We start from the raw sequence: 25,649 nt of genomic DNA, 5'->3' as shown, positions 1-25,649 counted from the left end.
AAAATTGGTCAATGACTGGTGATTCTGGAAGGTCTTTATTTCTCCATCAATTCTGAATGACAGCCTTGCTGGATAAAGGATCCTTGGCTGCATGTTTTTCTCTGAAAGAGCTTTAAAAATGCCCCCCCAACCCTTTCTCTCATTCCAGGTCTGTGTAGACAGGTCTGACGTAATTCTGATATCTTTGCCTTGCTACGTGAGAAATTTCTTTGCCCTGGCCGCTTTCAATTCTGTATCCTTGGATCTAATATTTGCGAATTGCACTATGACGTGACGTGGTGTAGGTTTGTCATGGTTGAGCTTGGGAGGGGTCCTCTCTGCCTCTTGGACACTAAAGCTTGTTTCCTTTGCTAGACTAGGGAAGTTTTCAGCTAAATTTGTTCAAATATCTCTTCTAGACCTCTCTCTTTCTCCACCCCCTTGGGGATTCCGATGATTCTGACATTAGAACTTTTCATTGAGTCAGTAATCTCCTGTAACCTACATTCTTTTTTTTTTTTTTTAAGATTTTATTTATTTATTTGACAGAGAGAGCCAGCGAGAGAGGGAACACAAGTAGGGGGAGTGGGAGAGGAAGAAGCAGGTTTCTAGCGGAGGAGCCTGATGTGGGGCTCGATCCCAGAACACCGGGATCATGCCCTGAGCCGAAGGCAAACGCTTAACGACTGCACCACTCAGGCGCCCCTGTAACCTACATTCTTGAGTGTGGATTTTTTTAAGTCAAGATTCTATTTTAGCTTTCTCTTCTACTAACCCATCCTCCAATTCGCTGATACGTTCTTCTGCCTCATTCACCCTGGCCGTCAGAGCCTCTAGTTTTGACTGCATTTGGCTCATAGAATTTTTAATTTCTGCCAGATTCGCTCTCATTTCCGCCCTTAGAGATTCTATATTCTCATTAACATTTTCGTTAATACTTTTTTCAAGGCTACACATCATCTTGTCCATTGTTACTCTGAATTCCATTTCTGATAATTTGGTTATATGCATATCCATTAGTTCTGTAGCAGAGGCCACAGACTCATTGTCTTTTCTTTGCTGGGGGGGATTTCTCCTTCTCGTCATTCTGATGAGGAGAGGTTGCGGGGTTGTCCAGAGCCCAAATTATTGACCAGGACCCAGGCAGTGCGCACTTGTTTTATAGGGATCTTAGGGATGTGAGCTTCTTGATTTTTCAGCCTGCTTTCTGGGGGAGGGGCCTGCCACGCCGATACTCAGGCAACCCTGTTTGGGTAGAGTCTCCGTGTCCCCTGCGAGGGGGGGTGGGGATGGGCACACTGTGAGCCAGTATTCCCGGGCTTTTGTTCTCTGGCTGCTTTCCCTGGCGGTTTGCTGTGCCTCTTCTGAGAGTCAGAGCAGCAGCGGCCGAATCTCAGCCTCTGTATCAGAACAGAGGGATCGCGGACCGTTCTCCACTGATGTTCTGGCCCCTTTAACTCTGTTTCTGTTGGTGCTGCTCAACCCTGCAGCGTCCCGGGATGTGCGCCCCACACCCGGCGTCCCAGCCCTCACTCCCAGGGCCGGCATGTCTCTGTCCTTTGTGTTTCTAACACCGCCAGCCACCCCCACGCACTCCGGAGCTCCCGGTCTCAGTCTGGTTCCAGTGAGCGCACCGGGATTCCGGTGTTCCGCGAGATGCCTGGTGGCGCGCGCACCCGGCTCACGGTCTCAGTCTGCTCTCCCGCGGGTGCCGGTCTGCGAGTCTGCCCGCTCCCCCGTGCAGGTGGCTACCACTTCCCAGGGCCCGATCGCAGCGGCTCCCTCCCCCTTCCGTTTATCTTCCCATATCTGTGCGCACTCAGCGCTGGAGATGTTCATTTGTAGAGATCCAGATGCATCTTCCTGCATCTCAGGCTGATTCCATGGATGTTCAGGCTGGTCTGGTACCTATCCAACTCGACTCAGGGGACTGGCTGAAAAAGGGGTCCCCTACTCCGCCATCTTAACTCCCTCTCTCCATCATACTCCTTTTTAAGTTGAATTAGTTTCCAACATTTTATCCTTTTCATTTTTGATGTCATGAAATATCTCTGAGAGTTCCTTTAATGTAAAGTTTTTGCTCTGATCCTCTGGGACATCTTCATTCTTTTTGTCACAAACATCCATTTATATCCATAAGTTTGCCTTCATTAAGCTCTTCAGGCAGCATATCTAGACTTTCTTGAATGGAAGCGGTGTCAACATTCCCATGGTCAGCTATTTTTTCTATAACTGCTTACATTTGATTTGAACTTCATTTCCAGTGTTACCACTTTTCATTCCTTTGGTTCACTTTTGTTTTTGTTCGTCAATTCCTCTTTGGATTTCCTTTTATTTATTTATTTTTTTAAAAGACCTAAGGACCCCTACAGATTGAAAGGGAGGGGATGGAGCAGCATTTTGTCATGCAAATGGTCTCAAAAGAAAGCTGGGCTAGGAACACTTATATCAGACAAAGTAGACTTTAAAACAAAGACTGTAACAAGAGATAAAGAAGGGCATCATATCTTAATAAAGGGAACAATCCAACAAGAAGATGTAACAATTGTAAACATTTATGCACCCAATATAGGAGCACCAAAATCTATAAAACAATTAATAACAAATATAAAGGAACTAATTGATAATAACATAATAATAGTAGGGGACTTTAACACTGCACTTATATCAATGGACATATCATCTAAGCCAAAAATAAACAAGGAAACAATGGCTTTGAATGACACATGGGACCATATGGGCTTAAGAGATACATTCAGAACATTCCATCCTAAAACAGCCGAATACACATTCTTTTCAAGTGCACATGGAACATTCTCCAGAATAGATCATATCACAAATCAATTTTCAACAAATAAAAAAATATTGAAATCATACCATGCACCTTTTCTGACCCTAACACTATGAAACTAGAAGTCAATCACAAGAAAAAATTTGAAAAGACCACAAATAAATGGAGATTAAGCAACATGCACTAAGCAATATATGGGTCAACCAGGAAATCAAAGAAGAAATAAAGTACATGGAAACAAATGAAACTGAAAACACAATGGTCCAAAACCTTTGGGAGGCAGCAAAAACAGTCCTAAGAGGGAAGTATATAGCAATATAGGCCACCTTAAAAGAAGCAGGAAAAATCTCAAATAAACAACCTAACCTTACACTTAAAGGAGCTAGAAAAAGAACAACAAACAAAGCCTAAATGCCGCAGAAGGAAGGAAATAAAGAGTAGAAATAAATCATACATAAACCAAAAAAACCCCGATAGAACAGATCAGTGAAACTAGGAGCCGGTTTAAAATCACAAACGACAGAGAAAAATAACCAACACCACAGAAATAACAATTATAAGAGAATATTATGAAAAACTACATGCCAATAAATTAGACAACCTAGAAGAAATGGATAAATTCCAAGAAACATATAAACTACCAAAACTGAAACAGGAAGAAAGAGAAAACTTGAACAGACCAATAACCAGGAAAGAAATTGAATCAGTAATCAAAAAACGCCCAACAAACAGAAGTCCGGGACTATAGAGCTTTCCGGGCAAATTCTACCAAACATTTAAAGAAGAGTTAGTTACCTATTCTCAAACTATTCCAAAAAATAGAACAGGAAAGAAAACTTCCTTCACAGAAAATAGAAAAGGAAGGAAAATTTCCTTTGCAGAAATTCATTTTGTGAAGCCAACATTACCCTGATACCAAAACCAGATAAAGACTCTACCAGAAAAGGAAAAAAAAAAGTTTCCACTAAGAAAGAAAACTACAGGCCAATATCCCTGATGAACATGGATGCCGAAATTTTCACTAAAATACTAGCAAACCTAACCCAACAATACATTATGAAAATCCTCTTTGGACTTTCCATTTGTGTTACATGTCATAGATTTATCACGGAGACAAGAGGAGGCAACACAACTATATGCTTTCTTGCCCTGTGAACAGGGCAGTGACCAGTCAGATTCTGAGAGAAGTGATCACATTACGTAGTGATTTGTGGACTGAAGAGCAACGGCTATGTTTGTAGTCCATGCAGTTACTTCCAGGAAACATTTAAAAGGCAGTAATTAAGAAAATTAACTTGGTTTGCCCCTTTTTTTCCTCCTTGCTCACTTGTTTTCTTTCTTAAATTCCACATATGAGTGAAATCTTCTGGCATTTGTCTTTCTCTGACTGACTTATTTCACTTAGCGTTATACTAAATCCATCTGAGTTGTTGCAAATGGCAGGATTTCATTCTTTTTTATGGCTGAATAATATTGCATTGTGTATATATATATACACCACATCTTTTTTATCCATTCATCTGTGGATGGACATTTGGGCTGCTTCCATAATTTAACTTTTTTAAGTAGGCTCCACGCTCAGCGCGGAGCCCAATGTGGGACTTGAACTCATGATCCTGAGATCAAGACCTGAGCTGAGATCAAGAGTGGGATGCTTAACTGACTGTCCCACCCAGGTGACCCCCTAGTTTGACTCTTAACCAGAGAGAACAATCTGATGGTTACCAGAGGGGAGGCAGGTAGGGGGATGGGTTAAATAGGTGATGGGGATTGAGGAGTGCATTTGTTGTGATAAGCATGAGGTAAGCATGAGGTAATGTATGGAAGCGCTGAATCACCATATTGTACATCTGAAACTAATATTACACTGTACGTTAACTAACTGGAATTAAAAAAACTTTAAAAAAAGAAAATAAAGCAAATAATCTTGGTTTATAACAGAAAAAAAGAAAATTAACTTAAGTCCAGTTTAAAATTCCTTTCTGCCCTTTTTAGTCAGTCCTCAACCCCTGCTTTGCAGAATCAACCATCATTCTGAATTCTATCACCATAAATTAGTTTTTTCTGTCCTTTAAATGCACATAAAACAATGTGTATTTTTTCGTGTCTGACTCCTTTCACTTAACATGTTGTTTTTGGGAGATTCATCCACGTTGCCGCAAATGTCAATAGTTCCTTTTATTTAATTGCTGAGCAGCATTAATACATGATTAAAAATTAAATCATGTTCATAGTGAGACATTTCTGAGGTGCAAAAGTAAAATGAAAATTTTCTCAATTCTGCCCTTTATACACTTCACAAAAACCATTATTAATAGCTCCTTATTTAGATATTTTCCCTGGATACATAGACTATTTTAATCCTTCCAACAAACCCTGGACACATGACTAATGCTTATTTTCCTTATTCTTTTTAGAAAATGGAATAACCCTTTTTTTTTTAAGATTTTATTTTTAAGTTATCTCCACACTCAACGTGGGGCCTGAACCTACAATCCCGAGTAAGAGTCACACATTCCACTGAGTGAGCCAGCCAGGCGCCCCTGGAATAAACTCTTGATTACCTTGCACGATAATGGAGAACTCGAATGCTGTACTCCACTTTCCATTCTTTCCCATCTTCGTTGTTGGCAACCAGTCCTTCTAACTTATTAGGCCAAACGTCTTGTGATCATCTTTGACTCCTCCTTTTAGATACTCCTCAGTACACTTTCTCAACCCTACCTTTAAAATATCCAGAATCTGATCACTTTTCACCTCTTCTACTCCTACTACCCAGTCCAAACCATCATTATTTACCTGAATCACTGCAACCTTTTTCCAAAGGGTTTTCCATATTACTCCTCTTCCCCTCTCCTATACAGTCCATTCTCTAAAAAGCAGCCAAAACAATCACGTGAATACCTAAGTTAGATCACGCCACATCTGTGCATGAAACACTTCAAGGACTTCCTGTCTTCGAGTATAAGCCAAAGTCCTCCAGATGTCATACAAGTCTCTACATAATCTGTCTCCTCCCTTACCTCTCTGATTTTATATTCTATTATTCTTCTCCTCACATATTCCCTGTTAGCCAAACTGGTCTCTCTATCTCTAAAAGACGCTAGACAAGCTCCCCCTAAATACCCTCCCCCAGATACCAAAAAGCTTACTCCCTGACCTCCTTGAGGTTTTATTTTGCTCAAATGTCACCTTTTCAGTGTGGGCCATTTTTGACCACCTCAGTGAAAATTGCAAAACCCTCCTCAGAATGTTGCGTTGTCCTTCCTTGCTTTATTTTTCTCCATAGCACTCAGTGCTACCTAATATTTATTTTACTTGTTTATTGTGTCTCTCTCTGCTGAAATGTAAGCTCACTGAGTAGGGAGTAGGGAGTTTTGTCTGTCTCATTCACTGTTGTATATCCAATTCTTAGAATAGTGTTTGGCACATAATAGGTGCTCAATATTTTCCGAAAGAATATATGGTGGTTGATTAATTATAAAAGAGACAGGAACTTGTACCCTTTAAACTACCCTTGGAGTTTAGAAAGTTGCTTCTGTATAAAGTTCTAATTTCTTGCCAGAAGAATATATTATCCACTTGATTCCCTAGTGCTAACGCTTGCATCATTACATACTGTTGGGTTCTGTTCTGTTCAACAAGCCTCAAGAAGATAGAAACAAGATCAAGAGTCAACAAAGTATCTATGTATGGGCAACTCTTCCTCTTTCACTTACTTGAACTCTCATTTATTCCCTTTATTTTGTTGAAATACTTTGGATTTGCAAATTATGTCCTCAGGATTTAAGTCTCTTTATGCTTTTTTTTTTTAAAGATCTATTTATTTATTTTAGTAGGGGGAGGGGCAAAGGGAGAGAGAGAGGGTCTTAAGCAGACTCCACACAACTTGGGGCTCGATCTCATGACCCTGAGATCACGACCTGAGCCAAAAATCAAGAGTTGGACACTTAACTGACTATACCACCCAGGCGTCCCTCTCTTATGCTTCTCTGTCTGCAATTCTACTGGTTGCCAAAAGCGAACAAAGAAATTGCTTGAGATAGTGCTTCTCCAGCCAGGATGCATATCAGAGTCACTTGAGGGATCTTCTAAATCTGTTGAATCTGAATTTCTCAAGGTAGAGCTTGAAAATCTCCACATTTGACAAGTTCCCCCAGTAATCCTGAGGCAGCCAGCCTAGCACCTAGACATAGACTGGCTCTGGGGAGCCCCAGGTTGTGTAGCAGTTGTCTACTGTTGGAATTGCTATGGTTTGAGAAAACTGAAGGTAGTTAGGGAGGGATGCCCTCAAGCTCCACTCATACCTTATTTTCTAGATAAATATAAATGATGTTTAAGAAATGAAAATCTGTTTATGAAACACCACACCTGCATTTCAAAAGGAACACTTCTTGAAGGAAGACTTAATGAAAGAGGATGCATAATTACCTAGTTCAAACCACAGTAGTCACAGTCCTAGAGATTTCAGATGCTGCCTCTGTAACGGACATTTCTCAAGTTTATCATTCAGCATATACAAATGTGGCAGAGTGGGCACAGGGGGACCAGAAATAGAATGGTCCCCCCTGCGTCCACTCTAGGCTTCACTGGGTTACCCAAGCCCAGGAGCAGAACCACAGGGCTGTTCAGTTTTGCACAGATTTCCTGCATGAAGCTCCTTCAGTTCCCTTCTCTCACCACCCTCCAGACCAGCCAGGGAACAGAGAACTCTCAGCCCATTATCTAGGCCCACCTGTCTTCTCCCCTAGGATTTTCTGCACTACCTTCTCCTGTCTCTGCCAACCAAATGCAGACCTTCTTTGTGGGCAGCTTTACAAAGATTATATCTTGGTTGAGAAAATAAATAATTCTGAAAGAAATAAAAATTTCCTAGCATTTCTCAGATTTTATCACAGCTTCCATTCTGTGCAAGTATGTATTTGCCTACGAAATTTTACTAACAGCATGTAGGTTTATATCATCTATAAGCCCTGTGTGCTTACTAGTAATTTTCCTATTGGGATTCTCTCTCCCTCTCCCTCTTTCTATCTCTAAATGTTATCTTTACATTTTGCCTAAGTGATAAAAAACAAATCTCTCATTTGCTGCCCATGTTAGGCAGGATGAGAAGACATCGTTCTAAGATATAATGTCTTTAAGAAATAAAATTTTTACACACAAACAAAAAAAGAACATTCCATCCCATTTAATCATATTGGAAGGTATAATTATGCTCACTTTACAGAAAAGAAAACAGGATGGAAAGAGGTTGGGAAACTGGCTCACGTTCAGCAGCACAGCAGGATTCTGACCCAGGGAGAAGAGATTCCAGAAATGGACCCTCAACTCTATGATCAACTAATCTTTGACAAAGCAGGAAAAAATATCCAATGGAAAAAAAAAGACAGTCTCTTCAATAAATGGTGCTGGGAAAATTGGGCAGCTACATACAGAAGAATGAAACTGGACCATTCTCTTACACCGTACACAAAGATAAACAAAATGGATGAAAGACCTCAGTGTGAGACAGGAATCCATCTCCTAGAGGAGAACATAGGCAGTAACCTCTTCAACATTGGCCACAGCAACGTCTTTCAAGACATGTCTCCAAAGGCAAGGGAAACAAAAGCAAAAATGAACTTTTAGGACTTCATCAAGATAAAAACCTGCACAGCAAAGGAAATAGTCAACAAAACGAAAAGGCAACCCATGGAATGGGTGAAGATATTTGCAAATGACATTACAGATAAAGGGCTAGTATCCAAGATATATAAAGAACTTCTCAAACTCAACACCCAAAAAACAAATAATCAAGTCAAAAAAATGGGCAGAAGACATGAACAGACACTTCTCCAAAGAAGACATACAAATGGTTAACAGACACATGAAAAACTGCTGAACATCATTAGGCATCAGGGAAATTCAAATCAAAACCACATTGAGATACCACCTTATACCAGTTAGAGTGGCAAAAATTAACAAAGCAGGAAACAACAAATGTTGGCAAGGATGTGGAGAAAAGGGAAGCCTCTTACACTGTTGGTGGGAATGCAAGTTGGTACAGCCACTTTTGGAAACAGTATGGAGTTTCCTCAAGTTAAAAATAGAGCTACCCTACAATCCAGCAATTGCACTGCTAGGTATTTACTCCAAAGATACAGATGTAGTGAAAAGAGGGGGCACATGCACCCCAATGTTCATAGCAGCAATGTCCACAACAGCCAAACTGTGGAAGGACCTGAGATGTCCTTCAATAGACGAATGGATAAAGATGTGGTCCATATATACAATGGAATATTATTCAGCCATCAGAAAGGATGAATACCCACCATTTGCATCAACATGGATGGAACCGGAGGGGATTATGATAAGTGAAGTAAGTCAAGCAGAGAAAGACAATTATCATATGGTTTCACTCATACGTGGAACATAAGGAATAGCACGGAAGACCACAGGGGAAGGGAGGGAAAACTAAAGGGGAAGAAATCAGAGAGGGAGACAAACTGAGAGATTCTGGGCTCCAGGAAACAAAGTGAGGGGTACAGAAGGGAGGGGGGCTGGGGGATGGGGTAACTGGGTGATGGGTAATAAGGAGGGCATGTGTTGTGACGAGCACTGGGTTTTATATGCAACTAATGAATTGAACACTACATCAAAAACTATATGTTGGCTAACTGAACATCATAATAACAATAAAAAAAGAGGCTGGAACATGCTGAGGTTAAAAGTGATTAATAGGGCCTTTCCCTTAATTTACGTGGTATCTGCTCTCCATTTATGATTATTTCCTTATCACTGATTGGTGACACTCAAACTTCAACCTCCTGTCTCTGGTCTAAGAACAGAAGTCTCTGGCTGAGATGTTCCTGCTATGTGGCAGGACTTGAGTTTTTGTCTCTTTTCCTAAACACAATACCCTCAGGGCCTTCTGTTCCTGTTGGCTGAGCTGCCTCAGTTGATCTGTTTACAGTGTGGCACTTACGGATAGATTTTATGGAACCCATGAACTGGGTCCTTCCTGCTTTGAGCCTTGTCTGTTTCTATTACTTCAGTCTGCCAGCTACCTTCCAGTGCGTAAAGAGGCCAGTTTGTTTTTCTCTCTCAGCCTTTTTAATAGCTCAGATAAAAGAACATCACCAGAATTATTTTAAGCTTTGGAGTTCTCTGATGACTATAAGATGGAAGGAAAGACCACCATCCCATCGAGGAGCAAATTCATAAACATGGACTCTATTTGAACTTCTACTATAAGCCTGTGAATATTCTGTTTGCCTGAATGGACTCTTTTCTTTAAAACCAGGAGTTCCACTAAATAAATGATTATGCTTCTAAATTTCTGGGTGTCATATTTCCCAGGGAATGGTATATTAAGATAGACTACTTTATGCAGCGGTAACAAAAACAGCAAAAGATTAGTGGTTCCTAGGATTAAGAATCTTTTTCATGCTCATTCTACAGGCTCAGTGTTGGCTGGGGGCTCTACAGCATGTTGCTTACTTCTGGGCCCAGGCCGATGGAGTATCTACCATCTTGAATGTTGCCGCTAGTCAGTGGCTTTGGAATCAGACAGAGTCCATCCCATGATTTATTTATTGTGTGAATCCACTGCTTTTTCTGGGGGAGGGGGGTGGATCATGCTATCCCCTAGCAGTCCCCAAACCCTACAGTTGTATCCAGAGAATAATAGCTGTTTTTTACTGGGTCCTCATGGATCTAGGACTGGAATTCATGTTTTGCAGAGACCAGCTAGTTGTTAACATAACTGTTTTCTCTTTATCTTGGACACACTACCGGCCTCTACATAGATAGATGTGACCATGTGACTGAGGTCAAGTACAGAAATTAGAATGAAAGTGATATGCATATATCCAGATGGACTGTTTTATCCTCTGCCCCTTCTTCTTCTACAAACCTAATACAGACGAGCATTGGTGACCTGGAAAGCCATGTGTTGAGGACAGTAGAGTCACAAGATGAAAGGAGCCTTCCTCCTTAAATCATCGCTTGGAGGAAAGCCACCTGCCCATCAGGAATAGGCATTTTGGACTTGTACACACACACACACACACACACACACATACACACACACACACACACACACATACACACACACACACTTCTAACGTGTTTGAGCCATTCTTCTTTTTAGCCTGATTATTACAGCAGTTAGCATATCCTCAGTGAATACAGATATCTTTGACAAAGTCTTGGTGAACTGGCAAAGAGGCCCTCCAAGGAGACAATTTGCATGCAGATTTTGACAGAAGGTTCTATAATTATAGAAAAGGATGGTAGGAGAGGAGGATTTGAAGAAGAGCAGAGGTTCCCTTCTGGATGCTCAGACCACAGCCCAACTCCACCCATTTGGAGAAAACTTGATACTCTGGAGTGAGGAGAGGGATTCTCCTCACTTGTGTATGAACAGGGTCTTAGGTCCTCTAAAGGACCTCAGTGCCTTAGTGACGGCGAGCTGAGGGGAGTGCACAGGCAGATGACAGCCATGTTGAACATGAGGCATCTGTGCCTTCAAAACTCGGTCTGCCACATGTTGGAAATCTCCAGTCTTAGAGCAGTTCCGCTGAGCTTTAGCATTGATTCCAGAAGACTGGAATTAAATTGGATTAAATTGGATGTCAATTTTGAAAAAGTATGACTATCAAACCCAAAAGCATGGTTTAACTAATGGGCAATGTCCTCAATACGAGAAAGCCAGAAGTGGACGGGGAGGAAATGGGGCACAGCAAGCATATCTGGGAACCTCAGTTTCAGTCCTGGCCTGGCCAACTTAAGTGTTACTTTAAGGAAGTCCTTGGTATCTCTATTCTCCAACTTCTTCTTTTCATTCCTTGTTTCTTTCAAGACTCAGCCCTGATGTCACTTCCTCCTGGAAGTCTTCCCTGATTGCAGCCAGGGTTAAATACCCTGGTAAGGCCTGTGCGTCTCCTCCACGCTCCCACAGAGGAGCACCATACCATAGCATAGCACTGTGACTGTGTCTCCCCAAGTGGACTGGATATTCTCGAGGGCAGGAACTGTGTCTTACTGCCGGATCCTCAGCATGTGGTCCAGGGTCTAGCGTACAAAAGGTATGTTGAATACATTAGAAACTTGTTCTGCTGGAGGTCTGTATCCCACATAAAGGAGAGATCAGGGCCATCTTCATCCAAAGACAGAATCTGAGTTGGAGCCTGAAGGAAGCAGGAGACGAGGGGACAGGAATTCCAGAGAGAAGCGTGCGGCAGGGCCTGGCCTTGCATCCGGAAGAGCCTTCACAGGCAGTGGGATAGGCAAGAAGTCCCTTGACTCTCAAGTGGTGTAAGCCAGTTGCCTTTTCATGCAGACACTAAGAAGAGGCTGGCGGCAACAGGATCCTGCACTATTGTCCCCAGGAATGCCCTGTCACCTCCAGAGTTGTCTGGCTGCTGTCCTTAGGCGTGCCTATGCTATCATCAGTAATGCCAATGTCCAGGGGGAGGAAATAAATAAATAAAGCTATATTAATATCAGCTCCATTAGAAACACAGGAAATAAATTAATGTTTGCCAAATGGGAAAAGAAAAAATCAATAGGGAAAGAAATATTATTTTTAATCTTCTGAGAAGGTTTTTATAAACAACAGAAAGGGAAAAAAATAAAAACCATGAAAAAGAATCTGCCATCATCCTTTTAACCTTTATTTATTATCACTCATTCTACATCATCCCGAACTGCATGATAATTTAAAATTTCATTTTAATTTCAATGTATCATATAATTCAACCTAGCCTTTTACAGCATTTTTTTTTTTTTTTACTGAAAACTTTTAAAATGTCTCAAAAGGAAATACAACCAGGGGGAGGGAGGGTAAGAAGTCCTGTAACCTTCTAGAGTAGTCATTTAATTTCTGAGATTAAAGGTCTCTGCAAAAATATGATAACACTAAAAGCAACAAACATGACCAGTGTGCATGTTCCTTACTGGTGTGCCGACGCATGTGGAGTGGCTGCGGCTGCCTTCTCTCTGTGTTCTTCTAGGCTTTCATTGGAATTCGAATTATTTTAGACTCTGGGCCATTCTGGTTGTTTTAGGAGAATATTTCTTTACTTGTTTCTACTATGTTTGATCCATTCTGAGATGGTGGCTTCTCCTTTCTGGGACGTGTCCTATAGTTCCTGCCTGCGAGATTTCTAGAGTTTCAGAAAAATACTCCTATTAGTAGCTAATATTTATGGAGCACATACTCTGTGCCAAACACTTAGTCAAGTGTTGCAAATACTTTTTGTTATTTAATGCTCACTGCCCCTATGAGATGGGCGATTTTACTGTCCTCATTTCACAGGTAAGAAAACTAAAGGTCTGAGAAGTTAAGTAAACTGCTGGAGGTCACACAGCTAGGGAGCAGGAGAGATTTGAGCCCAAGCCCAGTGGATGCCAAAGACTATGCTTTTAGAATCATCAAAGGGAGCTGACTAATAGGAGCCAGAGAGGTACTGGGCTTCCTTCTTCACATTGCCTCACTTGGGCTCCTGCACCAGACATACCCCTCTCCTTCGGCTCTGTTGGGAGACTATTTTCTAAGAAAATAGTGAGAGGGAGCATTATGTGTGTGACCCTGGCTATGGAGTTAGACTGGACCCGTAATACAGTTGCTGACACTTGCACTCTGCCCTGGGTCCTCCCTCCTGGGCTCTCCGTCCTGGCCGTGGCCCTGGTCTTATTATCCTATTGTCTGTAGGCAAGTCTGAGTTGGCCTGTGGTTACTGATGCCAGACAGGCATCCTGCCAGGCTCAGCAGGTCATCTGACTATTTACTGCTTTCATTCATTAATTTATTCTCTCAGGCATTGTGCTAGTTGGGATAGGTCAGATTATGCTGAAATAACAAACCACTTCCCAAAGGTCAGGGATTTAAAATAGGAAAAATTCACTTTTTTTATGATATATAGCCAATGTGAGTGGTCAGGGGCTTTTGCTCAGGTTCCATCTTGATGTGTGCTTCCCTGACTGACCTCTACAGCAGGGGGACAGGAACGTGCTGAATCCTGCACTGCCTGTTAATGGTTCTGTTTGGAAATGACACGTCACTTCTACTCACATCTCATTGGCTAAGGCCAATCACATGACCAAAAGCATCTGGGAGGACATGAACTGGAGTATTTGTGAACACCCTTGATGATAGCCATGACACTACCATAGACACTCTGATACTATGGGAAGTGTTTATTCTAGCGGGGCAGGCAGTTAACGGATCTGTGAATAATTGTAAGCAGAACTAAGTGCTATGAAAAATTGAAGCAGAAGAGTGGAGAATGATGGGAGTGATATGTAGAGGAAGCTTTTTCAGAGAAGGTAGTCAGGAAAGACTTCTCTGAGAACATGACATTTGAGCTGAGACTTTCAGCAAAGAAATGAGCCTCAAAATCTAGGGAAAGAACATTTTAGGAAGAAGGGAACAGCAAGTGCAAAGGCCCTGAGGTGGGAATGAGCATCATATTTGAAGGACAGCTGGGAAGATTATCTGGCTGGGGTGTAGTGAGGCAGGGGAATGTGGTTGTGGACAACGGGTGGAGGGAGCCAGACCATGAGAGCCCTGTGAGGCCATGTTCAGGGTTTTGAATTTTAATTCAAATGTGATGAAAAGCTATCAGAGGATCTTTAAACAAAAGAATGATGAATTTGATTTCCATTTTTACAAATATTTGACCTTTCTGAGAAGAGATGGTAGTTGGCAAAGGTAAAGGCAGGGAAACCACTCCAGAAACCACTGTCAGTCTCATGTCCTCTTCTCTTCCCCTGGGAGCCCAGAGACAAGCCTGAAAAGTTTGGACCTTTCTGCCCCACAGAGCCTCTCTCCTTAACCTCACTGGGCTGTCCACGCAGGTGAGGCCTGGCTTGGGTGGGGGGCGATGCTTACCGGGGGGATGTGTGTCTTCTTCCTACCGCCCATCTCAGAATTTGCAAGGGAAAAGTGGCACTTATAAGCCACATCCCTCCTGCTAATCCCAGAATATAGAAGCATGGCTGCAGGGAGTGATTCGAGTCCTGTGGAACCTGTTTAGAGCGGCTGAGAGCCATCCTTACATTTGATTGCCACAATTTTTCTCCCTAATCATGACTGAAAAATAAATTCCTTGTTTTAAAAAAATTATAATTTTAAAAACTCCTGAACATTAATTTGCTTAATGCTGCCCTGTCACAGATGATGCGTTTCACCTGATGCTTTGGCACAAGAGATGGGCAGAAGGCGCCTCATATATTTGTGTCAGACTTCATTGGCAATGACGTTTGTCAGGGGCTGCTTAAGTGACAGGCACAAAACACCTGATTATATACCTAGAATTACCTATTATGGCAGAGCAGCTCACACCTCTATCTGCCATCAGTGATTTGTATGTTTCAGTTGAAATGGGCCTGAAACAAATCTGGAAGGAGGTAGATATCCAAAATGAGTTCTCCGACGAACATTTCACAATGAAAACAGGCCTCGTAGCTGAAAGTTTCTGTGTGGCAAATTTACTTGGGGCATTTGCTGATTTCTCTTCTTTCTTCTGCCCAGGTGTAAACCTTTGCGCTCAGCTAAACCCAGGGGAAGGGCCCTAGCTGAAGCATTGCAAATGAATTTCAATTACAGAGGATTCATTTCTATTATCTCTGAATCTACCTAAATTGGAATTCAACCCTTAAGACCAGAAAAGAGAAATAGGGAAACTTAACACCTGCATAAAATTCAAACATTTTCCCATTTTCCCAGATTTAATGCTACTGACTAAATTCAGACTTTATTCAGATTTCATCAGTTTTTCCACTAGTGTCCTTTTGTCTTTTTCAAATCCAATCCAGAATGTGACGTGGCATTTAGTTACTCTTTAGAATCTCTTTAGATTCCTCTGATCTGTGACAGTTTCTCAGTATTTCCTTGTTTGCCATGACCTTGACAGTTTTGGTATTAGGGGCACATAATATAACATCAATTAACATCGTTCATTTGATTAAGGTAGTGTCTGTTGCCCTTCAGATTTCTCCTCCGTAAACTTATTATTTTCCCCTTTTTATACTCTATCCTTTGGACCTGGGTCATTGAGTCCAGCCCCAACTGTAGGAGAGGGGTGTATCTACACATATTACTCGAAACTCTTTTGTAAGGGAAATTTGTCCCTTACCCTCCCATTTATTTATTCAATCATTTGTTTATGTAAATATGGAGTCATAGATATTTACCTCATTCTTTGGGTTATTATCCAATACTACTGTAATTCATTTTGTTGCTCAAGGCAACAAGCAAAGCTTGTTGTTCCCGCTGTGGCCACCAGGAGCTCTTTTTGGTTGTCTCCTTGGTCCTTTTGACAGGACTCCGTTGTTTACTCCTAGCCCTACTAGTTGGACAGAGCTAGGAAATACATGTATGTATACTAATCCATGAATATACACAAATCTCTCTCTCTCAAAATAAATGAGAGTTCACACCGGTATTTGTGCCTCTAGCCCAGCACCACAGGGTCTATTCTAGCCTTTCGTTCTTGCTTGTTTGTGACTCCTTTCCATGGCAGTGAGGGAACCGGCTCCTATTGTCTGCAATGTCTTTCCTTATTTGTTCAATCCTAGAATGCGCGCGGTTTCATGATTGTTAGCATACACGCCTATCAGAAATAAACTGATCAACTAGAGTACAGCGTTTATGTACAGTTCCTTTTTGTCTCTAGCCTTAGTATCCAGTGCAGACACCGATTCCAAAGCCACTTATGTCAGCTCCTTTCCACTCCGCCGCCTTCAGTGAACTTGTGTCAAACGCTGATCACGCAGTTAGATTCATCTGTCTCAGTCTGCATTCTATCTGGGGATCCCCCAACAACCTAGTTTATTGTTTATTAATTAGCACACAGTGAAGTTCACGCTTTGTGGTATACAGTTTTATGAATTCTGACAAATGCACCCACCACCCCACTACTACACAGTCAGATGCCCCTGTGTGGCTCTTTGTAGTCAGACCTTCCCTCTCCTCCAATCTGTGGCAACCACTGATTTGTTTTCTTTCCCTATGGTTTTACAGATACTTAAAAAAAAAAAAAAAAAAGTTTGTCTACTTTATTTAAAAAATCAGGTCGCTCCCTGTTATGTGGGCTTAGATGTATCACAGACCACACCCTCTTGATACTGCATGTGTGGGTAGCTACCCGCCCACGATAGGCAAAGAGATGGAGCAGAGGATGGGCTGCAGAGTTAACCCACTGGAGCACACACCCAGCTCCTGTGTTTACTATCCATGAGGCTGGAATCAACTTGCTAAACATTTCGGTGCCTTGGTTTCCATTTTTTTGAAATGGGGATAATAGAAGAGGCTGGGAGGATGGCCGAGTAGGAGGACCCTAAGCTCATCTCATCCCACAGATACAACTAGATACCATTCACATCAGTGTAAACAATCCAGAAAATGACCTGAACACTGGCAAAACAAACTCCACAACTAATGGTAGAGAAGAGGTCACACTGAAGAGGGTAGGAAGGACGGAGACGTGGTGCGGAGCTAGTCAGACTGCAGGCCCTCCACAGGATGCGGGGAGCTGTAGGTTCAGAGATGGGAGAAAAACGGACCTTCACACCAGGGAGCCTGTGCAGGGAAGATGAGTCCCCATAACATTTGGCTTTGAAAACTAGAGGGGCCGAATTTTGTGAGTTCTTACAATCAGTGTTCTACTGGAACTTTTTAAAGCCTAGAACTTTAAAAATCAGTGCACTCAGCTCTGGGAGAGCCTAGAGGGTGAGAGAAAACTAAGTGCCTACCCCTAAAGAGACAGCACAACAAACAGCCCAGTGGAGTTACAGCATAAAAGCAGCAGTTTGAAAAATGCCTGGACTGTACTGGAGTGAGAGTTATTTACTCATCTCAGAGCATGTACTGGAGGGGTAGAGGTCTTTTGGGAGGCTTCTCCAGGAACAGAGGAGCTGGCAGGCACCACCTCCCAGCTCCAGCCCCCAGCCCAAACACACAGCCACCTGCAGGAACCAGCGCTGGGCAGACACTCACTACCTAAGTTGCTAACACCAGGCCCTCCCCCCTGGGCTTCAGGGTTCTGTCCCCTCCGGTCACATTCACCTCAGTCCCAACATTGAGGGTCTCCTTCCCCAGAAGACGGGCACAAACCTTGCCAACACTGTGTCTCCAGACCCGTGGGCTTTGTGGGGCCTCAGCTCTGGTGGTGGTGATCTTCCCACGGAAGACCAACACATACCTCGTTAACTGTGTGCTCCGACCTGGCCAGCCTGATCCCTGTGATACGCTCTAGGCTGGATCCCAAACTGGGGCCACTATCCTGGCAGCGTGCAAGCAGCCCCAGTAGGGGCCAGCGACACTCCGAAGTAACTTCTGCCCTGGAGTGAGGGGATAAAAACCACACATGCCAGTCAAATGGTGGCCCCAGCAGTGGACTGGGGGCGACAGCTGGTCTGACTTCAGGCCCTGCCCAAGGACAAAAGCTTCTCAGAAGATAACACAGGGAAAGCGCCCAGTAGTTCGGTGCTCCTGCATCTCTGGCAAACACCCGGTCTGACTGAACTCAAGCCCAAGGTGGCCCCACACTGGTCCACGAACACCACAGAAACCAAACACGGCCCACCACAGGCAAAGAGATTCACTGCAAATGACTGGCCTGAAGGGAAAACTGGCCGAGACACAACAGCAGGGCGCACACAACACGTATAGTGGACACCCTGAAGCACCAGGTTCTGGTGAACAGGGGACACTGCACTGCGGGGCACTACAGGAAATCTTCATAAAGCCACTCCTTTCAAGAGCAGAAGACATAGCTGACTTTCCTAACACACAAAGTCAGACACAGAGTTAGGCAAAATGAGGAGACAGAGGAATATGTCACAAATGAGGAAACAGGACAAAATCACCCAAGAGACCCAAGCGAAACAGGTGTAAGTAATATGCCTGATAGAAAATTTAAAGTAATGATCATAGAGATACTCACTGGACTTGAGAAAAGAGTGGAGGACAGCTGTGAGACCCTTAATAAAGAGATAAAAAAGAACTAATCAGAGATATATAGTACACAATAAATGAAATTAAATACACTACATGGAATAAATAGCTGGCTAGAGAAAGCAGAGGGATGAATTAGTGACCTGGAGGACAGAGTAATGGAAAGTAATCAAGCTAAGCAGGTGTGAGAAAAAAATGATCCAAAATGAGAATAGACTTAGGGAACTCAGTGACTCCATCAAGTGTAATATCTTTTGCATTAAGGGACCTCAGAAGAAGAAGAGAGATAAGGGGGCAGAAAATTTATTTGAAGAAATAATAGTTGAAAACTTGCCTAATCTGGGGAAGACAACAGATACCCAGATCCAGGAGGCACAGAGAGGCCCCAGTGAAAGTAACCCAAAACTCCCAACAAACAAAACTCCAGGACCAGATGGCTTCACAGGTGAATTCTACAAAACTTTTAAAGAAGAGTTAATACCATTCCTCTCAAACTATTCAAAAAAAATAGAAGAGGAAGGAAAACTTCCAAATTCATTCTATGAGGCCAGCATTACCCTGATAGCAAAACCAGGTAAAGACACCACCAAAAAAGAGAACTACAGACCAATATTTCTGATGAATACAGATGCAAAAATCCTCAGCAAAATATTAGCAAACTGAATCCAACAGTATGCTAAAAAAAATCATTCACCACTATTAAGTGGAGTTTATTCCTGGGATGCAAGTCTGGCTCAATATTCACAAATCCATCAGTGTGACTCATCACATCAACAAGAGAAAGAATAAAAACCACATTATTTCAATGGATGCAGAAAAAACACTTGACAAAGTATAACTTCCATTCATGATAAAAAAAAAAAAAACCTCAACAAAGTAGGTTTAGAGGGAAAATACCACAACATAATAAAAAACTTATATGAAAAACCCACAGCTAAAATTATACTCAATGCAGAAAAACAGAACTTTTTCTGTGGACAAAGATGTCCACACTCACCACTTTTATTCAACGTAGTACTGGAATTCCTGGCCACAGCAATCAGACAACAAAAAGAAATAAAAGGCATGCAAATTGGTAAGGAAGAAGTAAAATTTTCACTCTTGGCTAGATGACATGATACTATACATAGAAAACCCTAAAGACTGCACCAAAAAACTACTAGAACTGGTAAATGAATTTGGTAAGGTCACAGGACACAAAATCAATATACAGAAATCCATTGCATTTGCATACACTACTGATGAAGTAGCAGAAAGAGAAATTGAGAAAAGAATCCCATATACAATTACATCAAAAATAATAAAATACCTAGGAATAAACCTAAGCAAGGAGGTGAAAGGCCTATACTCTGAAAACTATAAAACACCGATGAAAGAAATTGAAGATGATACAAAGAAACGGAAAAACCTTCCATGCTCATGGATTGGAAGAATATTATTAAAATGTCTAGACTGCCCAAAGCAATCTACAGATTTGATGCAATCCCTTTCAAAATGCCAATAGCAATTTTCACAGAGCTAGCACAAACCATCCTAAAATTTATACAGAACCACAAGAGACCCCAAATAGTCAAAGCAATCTTCAAAAAGGAAAGCAAAGGTGGACGTAGCACAATTTCAGACTTCAAGTTATATTACAAAGCTCTAGCAATCAAAACAGTATGGCAGAGGCACAGAAACAGACACGTAGATCAATGGAACACAATAGAAAACCCAGAAAGAAAGCCATGATTACATGGTCAATCTTGGACAGAGGAAGTAAGTTTATGCAATGGGAAACAGTCTCTTCAACAAATGGTGTTGGGAAAACTGGACAAAAACATGCAAAAGAATGAAACTGGACTACTTTCTTCCACCATAAAAAAAAACAAAACTCAAAATGGATTAAACACCTAAATGTGAGACCTGAAGCCATAAAAATACCAAAAGAGAGCACAAGCAGTAATGTCTCCGACATCAGCTGTAGCAGCGTTTTTCTGGATGTGCCTCCGGAGGGACGGGAAATAAAAGCAACAAGAAACTACTGGGACGTCGTCAAAATAAAAATCCTCCGCACAGTGAGGGGAACAATCAACAAAACTTAAAGGCCATCTGTGGGATGGGAGAAGATATGTGCAAATGATACATCTGACAAAGGGTTAGTATCCAAAGTATTACCATTGTATCATTATATTATACACCTGAAATTGATAAAACACTGCATGTTAACTACACTGGAATTAAGATTTTTTTAAAAGTAAAAAAAAAAGGGGTATAATAAGAGTACCTGTTTCCTGAGACTGATATGAGGAAAAGATGAGCTGATACATGTAAAGAATGAGGCCTAGAAAACAGTAAGCACTCCGAAACTGTCAGTTGCTATCCTCCTCATTATTATTATTATTAAACCATAAGCTAGGTGTCCTTATTAAAAATGAACAAATTCCTTTTCATTAGGGGACATTTCACGTGCCAAATTATAAGCAGGAGATCAGGGGGTTGGGAATAGAAATTTTATATTCTCTCTTGATAATTGCTATTTCTCTTTTATCTAAGGTTAACTCTCACCCACTACACAGACAAAGCACACATATCCTTATTCATTTAATAAAAATTTACCCATGATTTAGTACCACAATGCGGACCAGACCTCTCTTTTATTGATACCATTAGCTTCTCTAATGGTTCCTAGCACATGGGATAGATAATATGTAATTGGCGAGTGAATGCATGAGTCCTCACTATGTGCTGGTGGTACTTGAAAATGCAAAGATGAATGAGCCCAGTCCTTAGGTTGAGTGGGGGAGGCAGGCATGTGAGTGCTATAATCCATGCCTCACAGAGGCAGGCCTGGTTGGCTCTTGCTGGGTCACTTGGAGACAAGTCTCAGAGGAAGATAAGAAATCCACACTGTGGACAAGACAGGAAGGGTCAGTCTAAGTGAGGACATACATGTCAGCTTCTGGAGGCTCGAGAGATCTTGGGATGTTCTGAGAATGGCAAGTAGTCTGATATGACTGAGCACGGAATGCTTGGTCACAGGGAAGCAGGAGCTGAGGCCAGCGTGGAGGCCGGGGCCAGATCTCGATGGTTGGTATGTTCCCTGCTGAGGAGTTCAGACTCCTTTCTGAGGGCAGTGGAAGCCGCTGAAGGCCTCTGAGTAAGAAAGTAGAAACGTTAGGTGTGTGTTTGGGTGGATCAGTGAGGATGCACTAGTGAGAGTGGATAGAGGTGGGGACCTTTCAAAAGCAGGAGACCAACAGGAAACTGGTGGGGATATCCGGGAGAGACATGGCTGTGGTCTGAACTGGAATAGTGGAAAGGCGAGAGGGGAGAGGGTTGGGAGACTTTTTAGTGGTAGATTTAACAGGATTTTGAGATCAAATGTATACAGAGGACTGAGGGGCGCCTGGGTGGCTCGGGCATTAAGCGTCTGCCTTCGGCTCAGGGCTTGATTCTGGCATTCTGAGATCGAGCCCCGCATAAGGCTCTTCTGCTATGAGCCGCTTCTCCCTCTCCCACTCCCCCTGCTTGTGTTCCCTCTCTCGCTGGCTGTCTCTCTCTCTGTCAAATAAATAAATAAAATCTTTTAAAAAAATGTATATAGAGGACTGAGAACAGAAAGTAGGAGAGAAAGTGACAGCCAGTGTCACTTTTCCCGGCTATTTGGGTACACCGCCGGATGGTGGAGACATTCCTGGATTCTACCTGGAGGTGGGAGAGAAAGAGTGAGTTCAGGTACACACAGATGTGCATTACATACACGTGTGCATACACACCATTCACCCCTAGTAATTATTGACATTAAAACAGAAAACACAAAATCAAATGTGACAGAGGGGGGTTATAAGGGCGCTTTAAAGGAACATAAAAGAAGGATGCATCTTCCCAAAAAGGTTCCGATTGAGATGAGGGCCAGGAAGGAAACTACGTGCATAGTCACTGGATTGTGGGATGACCTAGACCTGCTTTGTCTCCGGTCACCTCTGACTGGCATGACCTCTTCCCTGCACTGGTGACCTTAAATAAAGTGACATCCTGCATCTATGGATATAACACCGTTACCCACTGCCCACCTCTGAGCCCTCGTCCTCCCCGGGATGATGACATTTTCACAGCGGCAGCCGGTCCCGACTACAGGTGCGGCCTGAGACCTTGGAGCAGAAGGACACTGAATGGCCCCCATGAGAGCGGAGGTCCTGTGACCTTCGCCTTGTTAATGGGGCTCTAATCAATGGAGCAAACCAGTCACGCCCGGCAGAGGGTGCTTTATACTCCAGTCACTGCCTGCTTGCCTGGGACAACACGCCCTGTGACGTGGGTGCCGAAGTTAAATGTTAAATTCAGAGCAAGGGCCCTGTGGTATGAAAAGACCACGCAGCACACAGAGAACGTGGACTTCTTCCTGACACCTTCTCGAGGGGCGCAGGCCTTTAACCAGGCTGGGGGTTCCTCTTGCCTGCCTCTGCATTGTGCGCATGACAGGGGCAGGAGGGACCCGGGCTGTCCTCAGCACAGCTGTGACTGGGATAGGACAGCTGTAGGGCAAGCAAGGAGACACATCTATTACAGAGCCTCCTGCTCCAAGCTGCAGGTGAGAGAGATCCTCTAATCGCGCTCAGTTTTAATCCCGGATTAAGGCAGATTTGTTAATAAAACACTAGTAAAATCAAGAATGGTTTGCAATTATCTTCAACTTCTATTACATACATTTTATGGTTTTAAAAACACACAGATGAAGTATATTTTAAATTCCTTGCACTTCTGAATAAGAGTTCAGGGAAATTAAGAGTTCCAATGATAAAGCGACTGCTGGAAAACACGAGGAAGGATGAAAAGAGAGAGGATGGTTTGATTACGATAATATTCTTAATGTTTACCTAACAGGCTAACCCAGTCAAAATGATGACCCCAAACAGTGCTGGCATGGAGGGTAACCGTGAGTTTACCGAGACGCATGCGGTGTGTCAAGCTCAGACACAGGAGTGCTAGCCCAGAGTGTCTCTCCCACCTACGGGACAGCTGTATGAGCCAAGGACACTGGTATCTTCTGGCAGCTCCAGGAGAATGAGCTGTCCTGCCTCTTCTGCTCTGCACCTAGGACTCCACAGACACGGCATCACATCCCCGGGGAATCCGTGGAACCCGGAAGGGGACAGCCCCTTTAGACTGTCTCCAGGAGCCTGGGTCTCCAAACAGTCTGTGCTCCAGGGGAGTCTCGTGGGGCTGCCTCTTTTTTCATTTCTAGAAGTGGGGCTGCCGGTGGTGCTAAGACAGTGCAGTCAGGGTACAAGGAGGCCCTGCTCCTCTGAACCTTTGGGAGGGCACTTGGATAGCACCAGTCCGTGAGAATGAATCACTTTTTGCACATGCTTTCCGCGCAAGCTTGGGCCCGTTTGCGTTAGCCTTGTTTCAGAGTTTATTGTGCATAGACCCTATCTTGCCTTGGGACTGATTCAGAGGTGGGGAGGGTCCAGAGAAATAACTGCCCCCTGCTGGCCACAGGTGGGGTCCAGCTCACATGTATGTTTTCTTTGTTCACCCCAGAGTTAGCTCATACAATGCTGGGATGGTGGAAAGAGAACACTTCACATAACAGACACATTCCTGGCTTGTGGGAAATTTGAGAGATGTGGTAACTCTGTGCTGCATTGCACCCGGCGACAGTCCTCAGGAGAGCAGGGACAGCCATTCCCATTAGGTTAGGTGGGTGCGCACACCACTCACCGCAGGCCACACCACTCCCTAAGTTCCGCTCTTCGCAGAGGCTGACTGTCCCTGCCATTCATCCCTTACTCTGCTCGTGCTGCTGCTCACCGTACGGCAAAGAGGAAACGGACTCTTTCTTGCTCCCGTGTTTCTCTTGGGGGAAACGAGAGACCGCAAGGGCTGCATGCTTTGTCAGCATGCCTCACTCATTTATGGTGCTTGCCTGGCCCCTGTGGGCATTCGTTTTGTAATCCTTGCAAGTCCAGGCATATGTAACTGGCCCAAGCCGTGTTTACACGGAACAGCATGCACTGTCACAGACAGCATCTTGGATTTGACTAGATGCCATGGATCTTTGGGAATGCCAGCTTTCCAGTTCATGAATGTCAACTCCACAGATCCTGTTATGATGAGGAGCAAAATTTCCTAGAATTGGGGTATAGCTTTCGGAGGTTCAGAACACCCTGAAATTGTATGCAAAATCTTAAGTGAATAAGATGATTTTTTTTTCTTGAGGAGACGGTTAATAACTAGATTCTTAAAATAGTCCATGTTCCAAAAGAGCTAATGATTCATAAACCGTACATGTGTATGCCCCATCTTATTCCCCAAAGTTGAGATTTACAAAGATGTCTATGACATAAAAGTTATAATAAATTAGGACTAGGCATTAAAAATGAGAGTTGGTTCAGCTGATCTGGCTATTTGGGACCAAGGTCCCTTCCCCATATCCTTGTCCTGTGTCTCTCTGGATCAATCATTATTGAGGCTCTTGACCTCTAACAAGGTCTCAAAAGAGAAGTGACTTTGGAGGTCCCAAGTCCCTGGAGCACGTCAAAGAGAGGAGACTGAGCTGAGGATTCTTTCTCAAGAAGCACGTCTAGGAAATTGTACGTATCCATAAGGATGGATATGCTTATGTGTATGTACACTAGTAATGGGTGTGTGACCACGTGTGAATGTGTGCACGTGACCTTGGAAATATGAGTGTGTGTACATGGTGACGTGCTCAAAACTACATCTATGTACGATCTTCACCACATGTTTGTGTGTGCGTCTGAGTGTGCACACAGATCTGTCACAGTCCAGAATACACAGAACATGGAGGCGGGGATAGAGCAAGTCCCAGGGGACCCGTAATAGGTAAAGAGGGAGAGAAGAGTTCTCTGGGAAGATTGGGGCGCAATCTTGAAGCAGTGATGAGCACGAACGCTATTTCAAGATACACTCAACGGTCTAACCCTCTGG

Source organism: Ursus maritimus, unplaced genomic scaffold (genome assembly GCF_017311325.1).
Source record: "Ursus maritimus isolate PB19 unplaced genomic scaffold, ASM1731132v1 scaffold_20, whole genome shotgun sequence".
NCBI lineage: Eukaryota > Metazoa > Chordata > Mammalia > Carnivora > Ursidae > Ursus > Ursus maritimus.
Note: the sequence above shows the minus strand (reverse complement) of the source record.